The sequence below is a fragment of the Aythya marila genome (assembly GCF_965140915.1).
Source record: "Aythya marila genome assembly, chromosome: 1".
NCBI lineage: Eukaryota > Metazoa > Chordata > Aves > Anseriformes > Anatidae > Aythya > Aythya marila.
In genome coordinates this window covers 140691117-140708451 of record NC_139042.1, presented here as the reverse complement: position 1 = coordinate 140708451, position 17335 = coordinate 140691117, and the positions used below count along the sequence as shown (strand labels likewise).

Sequence of the window (17335 nt, the reverse complement as noted above, 5' to 3'; positions counted from 1 at the left end):
ACATGGACCAAAGCAGAAGGCAAAGTTCAAAATGCGTCACTGCTTTAGCACCGGAGCAGGAACAGAAGGAAAACAGTGACTACAACAGAGAAGCTGTGTTTGTTTCTCGTCAGTGGTAGGACATTCATCATATAGGTGATTTACTTAATGGACGGTAAGGTACAAAGTCCAGATTCCTCACTCTGTCCTGTCCTCTGTGAGTGGAACAGCACTAAGAGGCTAATCATCAGTTAGCCCAGAGTTAATTAGCTATAAAGAAGTTTGCAGCTGAAGTAGGAACAGACAGGATCCTCCTACCTCCCGGTCCTCTGCCTTAATGCCTGGACAGTTCTCTATCCCTTATACAGGAAGAGAAGGAAATAAAAGAGATGAAACATTACACTAAGGTTATCACAGCATGGGAAAGAATGTAAAGCAATAAATAACAATAGAAGTGGAGAAGAGAATAAGCAATGGGAAAAACAAGCCTGAGATGACACTGAAATTAAAGTAGAAAAATATGTATTTAAATACACAGCCTGCCACCAAATTCTAAATGAGAACCACACGTGTATATTTATATCTCCAACTGCAGGCAATATAATGCAGTCACATGCTTCTCAAGACACGTTGTGCAAAGCTGTACATTACTTTAGAGGCCTATCTATATGTGGTTGACTTCTCCATTTTTAAAATGGCATGGAAGATCATCAGGCTGTATTTTATTACAACTTGGTATCACAAACTTCTCACAACGTAATTCAATTCCATGGCACAGCTATTGCCATATTATTGTAATATGCACTGACACTGAAGAACTGAAAAAGGGACATGAATGTCTCATGCTCTGAACAAAGGTCTTAAATTCCCATGATAGGTATAATAAAAATATTTGTAATGTACAGGTTTATGACATACAATGGGAATTTCAAAGGCACTGAACTCTTACTAATGCCTGTATCAATCAAATATCTACCCCCCTGAAACACTGTTACATTATTTATGTATTGGAAAAAACATGCTTTCTCAACACTAATTACTGCAAATTATATTTTACACTGGAAACAAAGAGGTTATTGACTAAGGAAATCGAGAAGATGACACATAAAACATACTGTGTAAGCAAGCAAAAAGAAAAAAAAAAAAAGCAGTGGCATTGCAAAAAGAGAAAGTACATCAGAACTATGAGAAGAGTTCTTCATCTTCACAAGAAAAGCATTCAGATTTATTCAGAGAATTAATGTTAAACCCTCTCAACCACTCCATAATGAAAGAAAGTGCTCATTTACCAAGGTTCATATTTCACATGCAAGACAAACCACTAGGACCATTAAGTGAACAAAACACAGTAATGCCAAATTCCACCTAAAGTGATAACTTTGATAAGATCGGGATAATCTTGTATCTCACCTTGCATCTGCAAGTATGAAAGAACAAACCCACTTCTCTGATCTCATGTATATCTCCTGTTTTTTCGATCAAGTTTTAAGCAGCTAATTTGGGAGGTATGTTACATATCGTTTCCCTTTCCTAATGGCTCTGGACCTGTTTTAATGAAGAGTGAAAAAGTACTGCTAACATCTGACTTTCAGCTTCTTTTTGCACATGAGCCAATTTCTAGAAGAAGAGGGGGAGGAGAAGGGAGTACTGATGGGAGAAGCAGCAAGTCTAGTGCCTGCTTTTCTACTTGGTCAAATCTTAAAAATGCTTTTACATGCCGGAGCAGAAATCAAAGTAATACACAAATCCCCATGAGTCATCCTTTTATTTTCCAGATATAAAAAAAATAATAATAATAAATCCTAAGCTACAGAAATAAGACTTACAATGATTGTCCTGCAGTAAGTGAAGTCTGAAACACTCAGGAGATATGGTAAATTCTACCTCCCTGCTCCAAAATCAGCCATGGCAGCTTCACAATTAAGCCAGCTGAACTCAGCTCCTCTGTGCTCACGGGACACTTAAAAGTCAGATATGCCCTTACCTGCAATGGTAATCTATAACATCCATAAAATCTCTAAATGGATTTTGGATTATTAAAAGATAAATCTATCTTGCATCAAATCAACACATTCTTGAAAAGATGAAGAAAAAAAAAAAAAAAAAAGAAAAAAAAAAGGACAAGTTACCTGTATGAAGCCAGCTTGGAGTTATAATATCCACAACACCTATACTCACTCAACAAATACCATTCTTAAAATACATTTCCTAAATGTTCTGTGGAAACATTAAAGGTTTCACAGTATTCCAGAACAACAGGTTCATCATTTCACAACCCACAGTTTTATTAGAGAACATTGCAATTTCTTTTGCTGGTCAAATAGCTTCACTCAGTTTGGCATTAAAAACAAATGCAACTGGAATCCCCTGTCACACCATTAGTAACAAAGATGCCCATTATGCATCAGAACATTACACAACAGAAAACGCTACAGAAATGCATAACTTTATGCAAGATGTACAAATTCCACGCAAATTACTACTGATAAACCTTTGAAGTTAGAGACATCTGCTCACTATGTCCATCCAAAATGCATAAGGTTGCTAGAGTCTATTCAGAAAATGACAGAGGTAATAAATGCAAACAGAGTAATTTGTAATTTGCTATTTCCACTTCAGATCTCATTCCTGCAGAGAGTCACAGCATGAGTAACTTTAATTGCATAGATAGTGGCATAGAAAGGGAAGGGAAGAAAGAGTTGAATGTGTTCAACTAGTAGCATTCAAGGCCCTGAGCTGGCTTATACGGAGAAATTTTACTGGAAGTTAAATTAGTGAATAAAATTAAGCAATGTGTTAGTAAATGTGGGCTCGTAGATACACCTCAAAATGAAAAATGGTCTTCAAAAGCTAATTCTAACAATGTTTGTATTTTTAACTGACTAATTTTTTACCCCCTCAACGTCTATTACGTGCTATTGAGAGGGAAAAAAAATAAATCACAAAATAGTGAAGGTTTCTTCTTCCCACATCCCCATGATCCTTCCAAGAAACCTGTGAGTAAGCTCACATAGGAACAAGCAAAATGATACAGAATCACTAAAGTACCAAATGCTACAAAAGACACCATGTCTCATCTTCCTCTTTCAGTGAATTGAGAGTTCTGTTTAGTAAACACCTGTGCAAATCCAAGTAGTCTCACTGACTGAGATTAAACTTTACTGGATACGTAGGTTTGTGTACATGCATAACAGCGGGAAATCCAGCAGCCCCCCATGACCATAGTAACAGCTGAAATTCCCACCAAAAATAAAATTCAAATGACAACTATCATATAACTTGATACCCAAGATGGGAAACTGAAATTTCTAGGTGTCAGGGTTAAATCAAGGTATGTACGAAACTACGAGAAAATCATGTGTTGGATGCATAAATAAACAGATGAAGCAGAGTCTAATTCTGGAGTTGAGATAAAATGGCAGCTGTGACAACCCTTACTGGAAGCAGGAACTCTAGTTTCTGCAAATGCAGAGCATTTAATACTGGAAAAACTAGAGAACTAGCTCTGAAATCAACGTATTTGCCTCTTATTCATTTTTTTTTCTCCCACTCTGAATATTCAGAGAGTATTTCTGAATATTCAGATATACAGATATCTGTATCTGTACTGGTAGTTTAGTTACCAGCAGTATTTTTAGTGACTTACAGTTTTAGCAGGTGCTCAGTAAGTATTGCCCTAGCTTCAGCAAAAGCCATATTTCAGACATCAGACTGCTCTCTGTACCACAAAATAAATACAGAGGCTTCTTCAAAATCAGTTCAAAGCCACCCAGTCACAGTGTGTTGATTAGCCTTTTTGGGACCCCAGCTCAGGACTAGAATAATGAAAATCCTGAATGCCTATAGACAAAGGAGACACAGAACCAGATGCTGTTAAACGAAAAAGCAAGAAGAAATCTTGATTTAAAAGGATATATGAGAATCAATCCTATCCATATGTGGAAAACGCACACACAAGCAAAGCACCTTTCCAATTCTCTTTGAATGGAGGTAACAGGATTGGGCTGTGCACACTGTACCATAAGGTACACAGCTCTGAGATGTTAAATGTCTTTTCTTTCTGGCTACCAGCCATGCAGCAAAGAAAGAAGAGGTTCTACTGTGCTCCAGATTTTGGAGGGTTCAAAGACCAAAAGCTTCCATTTTTCCATCTGGCATGGTTGAAAGCTGCTTCTTTAAGGAAATCTCCCACCTTCGACCAGTCATTCGCTGTTCTAGAAGACAGGCTGACACAGCAATTAGGAGTATGAGAGAGGTGCTAGACACTGAAATCAAAGTTAACTAGCACTTTCTTAGTGCAGCCTTTATTGTGTGGACTTCGAGTCTTCTGTTATGCCACTACCATAGTTGAAGAGAAAAGTTCATACATACTCAATCTATTTTGACCCTCAGGGCACCAATTATTTAACTTCAGATGTTTAGGTTTTAATAAGCTTTCATGCACAGGGGGAATAAATACAGCAGTTAACGTGAGTGATTTGCCATTTACAACTAGAATATGACCAGAAAGAAAATCAATCATATTTCATGAATTTAGTTGTCACCAGGTGGAAAGCTTTTGCATTTTTTTAAGTCTGTGCACTTCACAAGAGAAGTATCTTTAGATCAATCTTGGACTGTGTGTTACTGCTGCGTATAGCCAGGCACCTACTCGCTTCCTTATGGGGTTGTCACCTCCCTCCAATTACACCTAATGAGATGCTCTGGGTGCTTTCAAAATTACATGCAACCAAAAACATTTATTCTGAGCTTAAAGAACGTGTAACTGAATACCACAGCCACTGTGAGTATGTGACAATACAAGTATTGTCCAAAGCCGGTTATATTTCCACAGCCTCCCCCAGCCAGAGCAAACAGCAGCCCCGGTCTGCTCCCATAGACCTTTGAGCACAGTATCTTGTTACCTGAAGACACCTGTATGCTAATAACACTACACTTGCCGTGAACTGCGAATTGAGCCACGATACGCTGCGTCTCCCTTGCATCTTGGAAACCCTGTAAGCTCTTCACAGTCCCTGCCACCGGGAGAAAACGAGGAACTAATTTTAGGGCTGGTCTAGGAGAGGCCTCTTGTCAAAGGACTCTGGTTGCAGCATTTCCACTGGTATTCCATGGGAAGAAGACTGCTCACACAGTGCTGATTCTGTATTTCCAGTTGCTAATGACAAAAATGGTCATATTTATGTTCTTCCATGTAAGCAATTTTTGTAGCTGACATACAGACATTTCACAATCACAAAAGAGAAGAAAGATGGTCAATAGGAAGGGTGGAGGACCATATTATTTTATGACAAAAGGAAGGAGAAGCTGTATTAAAACACGGTCTGCACTGCAAAGAAATCCGAGATCCATCATTTGGTTAATATTTCAGCAGACACAACCTAGAGCAATAATATTTTTATCTTCAGTACTTCACTTGAAGTAAACAGATGCCACCAAAGGTCATACTGCTGCATGTCTATAACCCGCGGGGTGCAAGAGCCATGAGCTAAGACAAAACACAGCTCTGGGGTGGGAGAGTTGGTTTGCAAAAAAATATCCTTAAGAAAAACTCTTCCACTCGTTCTCCTGTTGTCTACTCCTAGCTGGCTTCAGGCTAGGGTTTCATGGAGGCTGCAGTCCCTTGCTGTTGTTGATGGACATAATCCAGCCCTACAGAGGTTGCAGGGGGTATGGAGCACCATATATCACCTTTTGAAATGCCACAAACCTGTTTTCCACCATGCACCCGGGTCACCCTTAGTGTACTAGTGCAATGTGGACAGAAGCGCACACCATGGCGATGAGAGGAGTGGAAGGAGGAAGAATGCCAGGGAAAGTTAGCAGAGAGAGCAAGAATGGACTGAACAGCCGAGAAGGCAGCCGGCAGGGCAGAGCACCAAAGCAACACGGGCACACACCGCTGGATTATCCCACCCGACAGCTGCTCCTCGCCACCCACCACCAACACACGCCACCTCGGGAAAAAACACCTTAGACTCCGGAAAAATGGGCGAGCGGCGGGGAGAGCCGGGCTGGCCACCTGGGAGGAGGTGAGGAGGGAGGTGGCGGAGCTCGGGGGCACGGCCGGAGACCCTCCCCGGGGGACAAGGTGCGCGCAGGTGGCACACCGCCGGGGGAAAGCGCCCGTGCGCATCTCCGCGGGGACCCCCGCAGGTGTACGCGGGGAAGCGCTGCGGCCGAGGCTCCATCCCCTGCTCCCAAAGCGTTGTCCTGAGCTCGCCCGGGGGACTCGGGGGCAGTTTCCCACTGAGGAGGACGGGCGGCAGCAGCAGCCCCAGCGGCACCTGGAGGAGGCTGGGGCAAGCGCCCAGCACCTCGCTCGCCATGTTACGAGCCCAGAATAAAGAGGGTTGAGGCAGAATAAAAGAGAGGGGGCAGAATAAAGAGGGGTGGGGGGCGCCGACACCGGGGCCAAGGCAATCCCCTCCCCGCCAGACCCTTACCTTCCGCGGGCGCCTTCCTCCCGCTCGAGGCGACGCGGCGGCCGGTGGGGGGATCCGAGAGGGATTCGGGGGAGATCCAGGAGGGATCTGGGGGAGATCCGGGGTGCTCCCCGCCGCCGCCGGCCGGGGGCAGGGGCGGCAGGCGCGGACAAAGTGCCCGAGCGGCGCGGGGAGGGCGCCGGGCAGCGGGAGCAGCCGCGCAGCGGAGCGGAGCGGAGCGATGCCGAGCTCCCTCTGCCGGCCCGCCGCCCCGCCCCGGCCCCGGCCACGGCCCCAGCCCCGGTCCCGGCCCCGGTCCTGGCCCCGGTCCCAGCCCCCGGCCGGGGCGGGCCCGCGGAGGGCAGCGCGGAGCCCGGCGGTGGCGGTGCGCGGCCGCCCGCCGAGCCCCTGCTGCTTCGTCGCCCTGTCGAGGTTTGCTGGTCAGTTGCAAAACGCCAGTGTACTTTACTTAGAGCACCTCCCCGGACCCGGGATGAGATGGATGAGTTGCTTAAAACGATCTAAAGCATTTACCGAAAAAAAAAAAAAAAAAAAAAAAAAAAGCCACGCACAAAACCTACCCAGACTCCAAAGCAAAATCCCCGAAGATGTAGGTGTCTCTAAACCGACTGTAGAACGAGTCGGCTACACGAACAAAAGTCTCCCGTCCTCAATGGAAATCCCGGATGAAATCTCCCAGCTGTTTATGTTGTTTCCATCTGGCACCGCATCGCTCCCGGCCCTGACAATTTGCACGTGTCTTTCGCTCTGCAGGGGGGAATAGTCCCGTGCACAGATACTCCTGGTGTGCTGACAGGTAGCCAAAGCCCTGACACTACGTTGGTGCCACGTTCATGACTTTTATAATGAGCCATTTGCACCACTATGATCAGGCTAGTCCTTAAGAATGTCAATTTTCACTGATTTCACTTTCAAGTAACTTTCTGTCTTTTGTGACTCCATAGAGAAGCTGGAAAACAAATTTTTCGACTGCATCAAACACACAAACAAAAGAATGACCCCCCCTTCAGGTAGCATATAAGATAGCTAACCTAGTTTTTTGAGGTTCAGTTCCTGGTTTTTGATACCGTGGAACTGGCTTGCAAGGCTTAAAAACCTGTTTAGTTATGTTCCCAGGTCTGCTTCCAGGTTTCTCCAAGATCCCTTACAAAGAGCAAAATTAAGAAGTCCGGTCTCTGAAGGTCTGAACCATCCATACAGCCATTTGCAGGATTGAGGCACGGTTATTGAAACATAGCAACAGGTCCTTTATGCTGCAATGTTTCTCTGATTGCCAGCCCTCCTCAAAAAAAAACACACGGAAGAAGTATAAACTAGTGAAAGAGCATCTGCTTTCTACAATTTCCACTTAGTTCCAAGAAATGAGACTTGGCAGGTCCTTGCATTTTATAACACTCCATGACTCATTTGCAGAGGCAGGTGAAGTCAGAGCCATCGCTGCCAGAGTCATGCCCCTGACGGCTTCTCCAGCAAAGACACCGGTTTTCCCAAACACTTTCTCAAAAAGGCGAAAGGAAAATATTTCTCGGCTACTGTTTGCAGTGGTTTGGTTGCTGATACTCTTCTAAAGCAATGCTAGCTCATGCTTGACCTGGGGCTGTTTGGCAAATCTTCCTGAGAATAAGACCTGAGTGCTGCATACTCTGTTATTTCACCAGGCTCCTGGGCTGGTTCAGAGACAAAGGCAGTGGGCAGCACGCAGGCGTGAGGCTTACTGCGGGCTCCAATGAACCAGGTAAGAGACAGTAACCAGAGCCTGCGGATCAGGCAGGAGAGGTGGGGCCTCAGCCCGCAGTCGTTTGGGAGTTCACCTCAACCCAGCTTCAAAAAACCCAGGAGAAAAAGCAAAGCAGTTCAGCCAGCTTCTCCTTCCTAGCTCTGAACTCGAAAAGCCCCTTGTAGCACTGGGTCTTCTCCTGATGGCTCTGTCCCTGCTACTTTTTCTGGTCCAGAGGGCTCTCCAGGAAGCAGGAAAGAGAAAAAAGAACTTTAGTGAAGTTATGGGGGTGGGGAGGGAGGATTGAAGCAGCTTTCGTGCACCTAAACAGGGAATGAGTGCATAGATACCCTCCACTTATCTTGATAACAGGAAGTCTGTTTCCAACAGACCTTCAAACCTTCAGAAATCAGGTTATGGAGAGGTCACCTCGGTCATTCGTGTGAATGAGCACTCACAGGAACACTGACATCTGAACTGACATTTCCAAACTATTGATACCAATCACCACACACAGCCTCCCTAGGTAAATAATAGCAATTTACACAGAGAAGTGCTCACCCCATTGACAAAGGACAGAAAAAAAATGCAGGAGATCACTGTGGGTTGCTTATTTTTATTTGGGAAGAAAATATTTAAAGGGAACAGAAAAAAAATCAACAGGAAACTGGGAAGGAAGTGGGGCTTGAGGGCGAGAAAAGGGAAACCAGAAGAATAAATGGAAGACAGAAAGATTTGTGGAAGGATGAATTCAGCTTCTGTACCTACCTAGAACACGCAGTTTACATGTTCACCAGGGTGTGTGCAAGAGGCGTGGGCATTTATTAAAAAGTTTCGATATAATTATGAAGCTCGTAACACTGAAGGTAGGAAACCAGAGCATGGTAACGCAGGGGCTGAAGAAGACATTTCACAAGTGTTTTTCTGGTTGGGGAAAAGACAAAATATGCCAAGAAATTTCCTCCTGTTATAGAGCAGCCTAAAGATACTTTCCAGCTGGGGACCTGCAGAACGGTTTACCCAGAGCGAGTGGCTTCCACGGGGGGCTGGGAGCCTCCTTCCCACCCGAAATTCAGCCCCACAGCCACTCGCCCCACCACAGCTGGTGGCCATCTCCTTCATGTGCGTCTATACAACTGAAGGCATGTAGACAATAGACCTGTGCATGCAGGGGGAGAGCCATTATTCAGGCTGTACAGAAAATAGATGGGCAGGTATTCAAATGCTACATGCCGGCTGCAGCAAGCCTGGGGATTTTAGATTAACCTCTGGATATCGGGATTTCCACTGTTGTTGAAAACGGACCCTGCTGTAACCATAGAGTTTTCAGGAGAGAAATACACAAAGCAAGCCTGATTCTTCTCTTGATTTTAAGGCACAAGCCTACGGTGAGAAACGAGCAAAGTGTTCCTGGTTTAGGATCATACAAATGTGAGCTTAATGCAGAATAACCCACAGCAAGAGAGAGAAACAAAAGAGACTGGCTAGCAGTCTGTGTTCCTCCATTCTTTGTGCTGCTGAAAAAACATGGAAAAGAAAAAAGAAATCCCAAATGGGAAGACTATTTATTTACTGCTTAGGTACTTAGGTAAAACTATAGAAGACTGTTTGTATTAAGGCTGACCACGGTACCATCTAGAACACAATGCAGGCCGGGACAGATAAGAATAAGTACAGAGATTCTTCTAGTCCCCAAATTGTCTACAATCTGATCGGGAGTTTCCTTGGGGTGTGTCTGTTTCTAAAATATTATGTTTAAATGTGTCATCCTTTGTGCCATAAAAATATTTTTAGAGCTGTAGTAAGTCTATAAATAGGAGTAGTAAATCTATCTGTAACATAACAGCCTCAAAACTGGTGAGGCTGATTTGGTCTAAACATGCTGGGAAGATTCTGTAAACTTCTAAATAAATTAGGAACAGAAGTTTTGCTATCCAAAAACTAGCTTTGGGCAAACACTCTGATTTGTAGTGGTGTTTTGTTTTATTTTATTTATTGCCAGGAAAATTGAATATAAAATAAAATTATAAAAAGCCCTCCTCTCTCCCCATGGACATTAAGAACTTTTTAATTCATTCCTTTATTGTAAGACTTGTGCTTTGTTGATTAAAATTAAATTACAGAGTTACTTGTAGAGAAGGTTGGTTCAGCAAAATGAAGCAAAGCAGAGAACTCTCCAAGACCTAAACCTGCAAAGGAAGAAGGAGCCCAGCGTGTCTGTAACCCTCTCCTCAAAGAAACAGAGCTGCAAACATATTTTTGAACCACAGGGAAAGCCTCTGGACTGTTCCTGGCTGACTCAGAGCCTTTTTCCCAGGTACAGAGCCAAAGCAGTGCAAAGGATTCCCAAAAGTCTCATTTCCGCACCAGAAATGATTCTTCTGAAGAGCTCGAGGATAGGGGAGAGAATATATCAGAAGAGAACAAGGTGTCTGTCAGACTGGAGTCACAGCGCTGGGCTCCGTGGAGACTCCAAGCAGCTGTGATGGATATGAGTGTCTCAAAGAGTTGTCATGAATCACTCAGTCCATGTTATACGACAGACTACTCTGAACTGCAGACAGGTCAGACGTCTTGAAAAAAGGAAAGGCACAATCATTTGCTTGTGGTCCTTGTGGCACCTGCATCCCCAAGTCAGAGGCTGTGCCATTATGCCTCCTGGGTGTTCTGTTTTCTGTTACTCTTAATTTGGAGCTTGCTTCTCTAAATATACTCTTTCCTGATTTGCTTTTTAGTCTAGCTGCCAAGGGTCATCAGATTTTTATTCCTTGCTCCTAATTATCGTTACATCCGTGGAGGAGATTATTTGAGTAAACTGACTGGGATTAACAAACCAGCTGTTTATCATCACATCTGAGCCCCCAAACTCCTCAGCCTGAAGCTGCCGTAACCTATGACTTACAAACTTGCCATCCAGCCATTCCAGTTACTAATGCATCAATTACAACCCATGTAAATTTATGGCTGGGATTAAAGCTGAATGTGTGATGATAAAAAGCCTTCCAGAAAGACAAGGGTCCTGGGATACTATGAATTATCTGGCAGTCATTACTACACAGTCCTTTGTGGATCGTAATCAACTAGTGAAGTAATGTAGAGGACCTTTCTCCCACTGAAGGCATGGGGAGCTTTTGCTTCAGAAGGAGTAGAGTCAGGTCCAAGTCCTTAATTTGTGCATTTCTCAGTCACTAGCTGCTAGCTGGCACTTGGGTTTGGAAGTCAAGGATTCTGTCATGAGAGAAACGTGAAGCACAAGAAAAGACATCCAAGAGTCGCTGACATCATGTGTGTAAAGTTCAGCATATTTGGAAATGATTGCTAGATTTTGTTCTGTCCTCTCTCAAGAGCTAAACTGTGTTTGATGCATGAGACTCTAATTGAATTTAAGCAAATAAACTGCAGGTTACAACATGAACTCAAGCCTTGTTATGCATTCTGATGCCTCCGTTTGCCTATCTTAGTGAGACAAAAATGAAATATGATGCAGACAATCAATCTTTTTATATCTATGCTGTGCTCTTTATAGGGAAGCATGACAGATGTTTTTTATTACAATCGTATGTTTACTGAGAGAGAGGTAGAGCATTAAACTTCAGATATAACATTTTCCTCACATCTCATATTCATGAGAAAAGAAAGGGGACAGGGAGAAAGGAGAATATATAATTGAAAATGTTTATTTGATCTGTTTCACCAGAATTTCTTTTTTGCCTGAAACTTCTATAAGTTTCTGGGCTTTGTTTTTCCTTCTGAGGTTTTGGACATATGTTTCTCTGGTGAATGAGAGGGAACAATGTTAACTACACTGCTCATCCCAGGCCTCCAGAGTTCTTGAATCACACACCTAAAATTAAAACACTTCTTTAAGAATCATGAGGTGATGACAAAAAAGGTGCTGACATTTTTATTTGGCTTTGGGGCCCACAGGTTTCATATTCCCTAGCAGAAATGTCAGAGGAAGAGACTTTTTTATAACAAACAGCATTTTTGGTACATTCACAGGGCTAGAGACAATTAAACTTTTAAGAAATATATAAAGTATCATTACCACAATACTAAAATCAATAGATTGGCCAGAATTACTTTGAAACTATATTGTTATTCTTCATTAAATTTTCCCATTCTTGCACTGAATTTTACCTTTTCAAATAGTAGTCACAGTTCCTGCTTTTAAGGACAGAAAGGCCTGGTTTAGCTGCCTGACCCTTTTACAGAATGTGTAGGGTATCTGAAGTTCTCTATTTGCATATGCATGAAAAAAAAATAAATCTCCATCATTTCAGCAAACACTTGATTAGTTCTGATCAAATAATTGTTTCACTAGCTGAGGGAAGTAATTAATAATACCGTGACAATTTTTGCTTATGTAGTTCTTCCACAGACCTCAAAATCGTCTATCTGCTAGCATTAATGAATTTGGAGTCACAAGCTTCATTGTACGGAATGAGCCCCCAAGGTTTAGCTAATACTGCAAATCTTCACAGTTACATCCTGAAACCTGGATATGTTTTTACTAAAACCTAAAAGCACAGAATTTAAAAGACAGTATCAACTTCAATCCCAGAAATGAAAATAATAAAAAAAATAAATGCACATGAAATAACCCTGTGTATGTATGTGTACATGTATAGTTTTGAATACATGCACCTCATGAGTTTTGGGTGTTTGACCTGCTATTTCTGCTCACACTGCACTGGCAAAGCTGGAGAGGTTAGGTAGCAATGGCAAACTGCATCCAGTGTACATGGATGTAGGGTTATGGTGGGACCCACAGACCAAATCTGCCAGCGTGGTGCTCCATCCATTGAAGTTCCTTAAACAAAAATGAGACAAGGTCTCTGAATTCAGTTTCACAGGCACAGTCCTAGGATTTTAAGAACGGAGAAGGCTATGATGTGATGGAAAGGCAACCAGACTCAACAAGCTTTTTCTTTCTGGAGGAAGGTGCCCATGAGACGGTTTCGTTTCTACACAGTTTTCAGATAAACACATGTAATGTTCAATTTCACAATTGCTTAAGTCTGTAAGAGATGTGGCAAATCTGCAGCTGCATTACTTCAAGCTGTAATTTTGCCTTAAGGTACCCCAAACCCTGTGATAATACCTGCATTTGAAGCACACATCCTACCGAATCAAAGCAGACCTTTTGTGAGCTTATAACATGTCAAGTCAGGGAAGGCTAATAATTAAAAAGGAGTCTAAATCTTGTCTTTATTATGATAATTAGTCAGCCATTAGTGAATTTCATACTGAGGTGGTCACAACTGTTTGCTCAGGTATGCTGGGAAAGGGAGGAAGCTGTCTACCTTAGGAGGCTTTGTGCAACCCTGTGGAGCATAAGGAGAAGTATGCTTGCAGGGCCTTTGTGCAGTCTGACACTGAGCAAGCAGTTTGACAGCTACTGTTGGATACAGAATAAAAATCTGCCTAGAAAAAGCAATCAACCTGCAAAGCTCACGAGATGAACTGCAGTGGACTGCAGTGGCATCTTAACGGTTTACTAGCACACTACATGATACTATGAGACAAAGTGACAACATAAACACAACCAAACAGAAACATGCTTTAGAAAGGTAGGGTTCAATTACTTGTGTTAAATCACCCAAGCTCTATGCACGCTACAGAAATCACTGCAAAGCAACAGATGGAACTTCAAGAGAAGAGAATATAAATAACATGTCAGTCAACACACATTTTTAATCAATTTTTGAATCCATATTATGGAAGCCAACAATAATTTTCTATTTTAGTTGCCTCATACATTTATCCTAAGGCCCACTACTGATTTCACTGGCATTTTTGTTTAGGATCTTGCCTCAAAGACCTTTGAACCCCTTGTGAGATGTTTCTTCTTATCAGACACCTTTAAGTAAATTGGAGGAGTTGAAGACAGTGACTCCACAGTCACTAAAATATCCCAAACATTAGTTTATAATTATTAGTTTATAGGACATAGTGTGCATATTTCTTATAAGTGGGAAGCATCACATACAATTTATACTAATATCACTGTATGCTGTTCTCCTCCATGTCAAGAATTTTTAGGATTTAATTAATGCTAATTGCTTTTTGTTATTATTAATGTTATTTATTTATTTATTTGTCACCACTATCTTCTTAAAATCTCTTAGGGTTCCTTACCTTGGAAGTAGACTGCAGATGTATGTATTCAGAAGCAAATATTTCCCGTTTTTACTAAACAAATAAGCAAAGGTATAGTATGTATCTTTTTATGTCCTTCCAGAGATCTAAAGGACCTTCTGCACTCCAAAATTGTCCTGCCTACTAAAGAGGGGATGAGAGATTTCAGAGGGCATACATCACATGCATACTTTTCCAAGCAGAAACAATGCAAAGATGTGTTTATATCCCATGGGTTTAAGAAAGCTCGTATTGTTTGGCACTGTCTCTCTCCTACAGATGCAGCCGTGGGGATTGGGTCCCACTGGCTGTTACACACATCTGAGGAAACATTGAGCAGAAAAGGCTAGGGCATGGAAAAAGTACTCAGGAAGTCTCCTGGCTGGAGGTCACTGCCTCTGTCCAGAGATGGTTTCTGGAGGGGTCTTTGAGGGCACCATCCTTCTAACTGCCATCCTGCCAACAACATACTCATTTTTTTCAGCTGTAACTGCAGAAGTGGTGTCACAACAGAGAAGATAGCACTGCAAGATCCACCCCTGTGTCCCTTTGGGCATCAGGGTGCCTTTGGGCAGTGGATACTTTGCTTTGGCAGGGTGGCTGTTTGCCAAATCTCAGTTCTCTCTCCACCCCCAAGAAGTGCCTGTCCCTTCTGCCCAGCCCTGTGTTCCAGCTGTAGTCTCCTAGCCCAGAAACCCAGCACTATTACTGGGACAGTCCTCTGGCTTTGCTCTAATGTGTCAAGGCCTCAGGTCAGGTTGGACTTCAGATGTGTTTTGGCCTGCCCGGAACTTTGTTTCAGTTTATGTAGTTGTAAGAAAAATTTTCTAATTACCAAGTGGCTATTGCCTCATTTGCTTAATTTTTGCTTAGCTCTAGAGCTGAGGAAAATCATATGGTATAATCATATGGTAACTCTACTTGGCCTGATCATCATTTCTATACAAACAATAGCAATGACCTGATAGCCTGTGTATTATGACATATTTATAGCCCTGTTACAATGTATAACCCTGGTACAAGAGAACAGCAGAAGCCTCAAAAACACGAACACAGGATGTAGCCCAGAGACACACAGACACAGGATGATGCTGGAGATGGGAAGGGGATAAACCATTCACATGTGGTGAATGAACCAGGGTCAGACACTGCCCCAGGATGGCTGAATACCTCTCTGGGGACAAGAACAGGCTAAGGTCATTCCAGGACATGGGAAGAGCTGTGGAAAGCTGGATCTGGCCCTGCTGCAGCATCCTTGGGTCAGGGGCTGAAAGCCCCTGGGTCTGATGTGGGGTCTTGGCCTATGGGCAAAGTGGGGAGCCCTGGAGAAGTGGGGCAGGTACAGCAAGGTCTGGTGATGTTCCTAGGGCCGTGGGGACTCTGATGTCTTGCTACAAGTCTGCTATACGCTTTGTCCAAAAGGAAGACTGGTGTTATCATCCATTGGTCTCAGAGAGGCAGTGGAAAGGAGTATAACTCGGGAAAATGAGAGGTAGGTTTGTGAGACTGTTATTTTGTATACAATTTTAAACTGCATTCTCAACAGGACAAATTTTATATTGATTAGATAACTTGGATCATGAATATTTTTGTATTGTAATGGTACAACTACTACTAACTCTGTATTGTATATTAGTGTTAAGAATTTTATTAGAATAAAAATTCTTGACTTGATTTCCTCTTTACCAATAACAAGGTCTTGCACGTAACATGAAGTTAAAGCCATCTCTGTCAGTCTTGCCCTCTTTTGCTATTTTTCCTTTCATTTTTTATCAAGACTTCCTAGCACTTTGCTCACCCCTTTATAAGTAAGTGCACCATCAACATCCAGCTGCACAGTGGCATACGGGCCAGAAGCATTTTTATCCTTTACAGTGGCAGTAAGGTGCTCGTCATTTGGCCCCTCTAGTGCTAGATATCCAAAAAATGAAGTTTGTCTCTTCAAAAATGAAAGATCTCGTCCTCAATAAACCCATCAATGGCATGTCATGAGCGTGAGGCCTGCAGAGCTGACCCTGTCCCCATGATGGAGCTGGTGTCCCAATCCTCTGCCAGGCAGCAGTGGAGGCTCTCCCTCTTGCCATGACCACATACATAAGGTGCAAGGGGGTGCCGAGGGGAAAGGGTATGGGGGGAATAGCCATAGTGCCAGGCTGCAGCTGGTGGACATGCCAGCAGAAGGGGTCCCATGTGGAAGCTTAGCATCGCAGTGCATCCCCTCCTCCTCACCCCACCGACATCTGAAGTGGGAGAAACCTGAGACGCCTTCCCTTGTGACCCTTCACAGGGGTGCTTTTCAATGAGCTGAAGGAAAAAATGAAGCTTACCCACAATGATAATCAGCCTGCTTGTTTACAGAACCTTTTTTTTCCCCACATCTTTTGTGGTTTCAGTTTTGAAAAGGGTGAGATTTTCAAGGCAGGGACTTGTCCTCACTTATGTATATATACAGTGCCTAGCACAACCAGGCCACCGTGCTGAGAAGAGACTCTGTATCCTCCCAAAATAGACAAAATAATAATAAAAATAATGTCAGCTCTTCCTTTCTACATTATCCTGTGTTAAAAGAATAAGCAATCATTTGGCCATGAGAAGAATTTCTTCTTCCTCCGAGCCAGCAGAATGCACTGCTCCAAAAGGGCAGAGACACCCAGACTGTTGTTGAATTTAAAGAAGGGGGGTTGAATGGTCTTGATCAGGCTGTGCTTGTGCCTAGTGCAGCTGTATGGGAACAAAGGGGAAAACTGAGATCGACTGAAACTGTTAGAACACAACACAGATTTCTTAACCTCTAAAGCAAACATACTGAGTAGTGGGAACACACTCTTCTTAAAAATATTTCTGGACTACAAGAAAAATATGAAGAGAGGGAACTGAGTTAATCCAACAAACAAACAGTTGCTGAAAATAACTGAATAGATAATTTTGAAGACTCCCTGCGGGAAGCAAAAGAGCTTTTGGATTCACAACCACAGGACAGCAATACATGACAGAGATTTATCCAATGTACTGCTAGCTTACCTGGTCTACCAGAAACATATTTCAAGGATAT

The 17335-nt window shown here is 43.0% G+C and overlaps 1 protein-coding gene across 5 annotated transcripts in view; it reads right to left on the bottom strand.

Moving 5' to 3' along the window:
* EPS8 (EGFR pathway substrate 8, signaling adaptor) overlaps window positions 1-7109 on the bottom strand; it is a 132415-nt gene extending 125306 nt beyond the window's left edge. For 4 of the 5 annotated variants that reach the window (XR_014318202.1, XM_082768325.1, XM_082768324.1 and 1 more), the window contains exon 1: window positions 6426-6799. The gene's annotated coding sequence lies outside the window, so the exon portion shown is untranslated. Of the gene's footprint in view, window positions 1-6425; window positions 6800-6985 lie in introns of those variants that run through there. The other variant, XM_082768327.1, reaches the window with a different exon arrangement.
* Between the last annotated feature and the right edge of the window lie 10226 nt (window positions 7110-17335).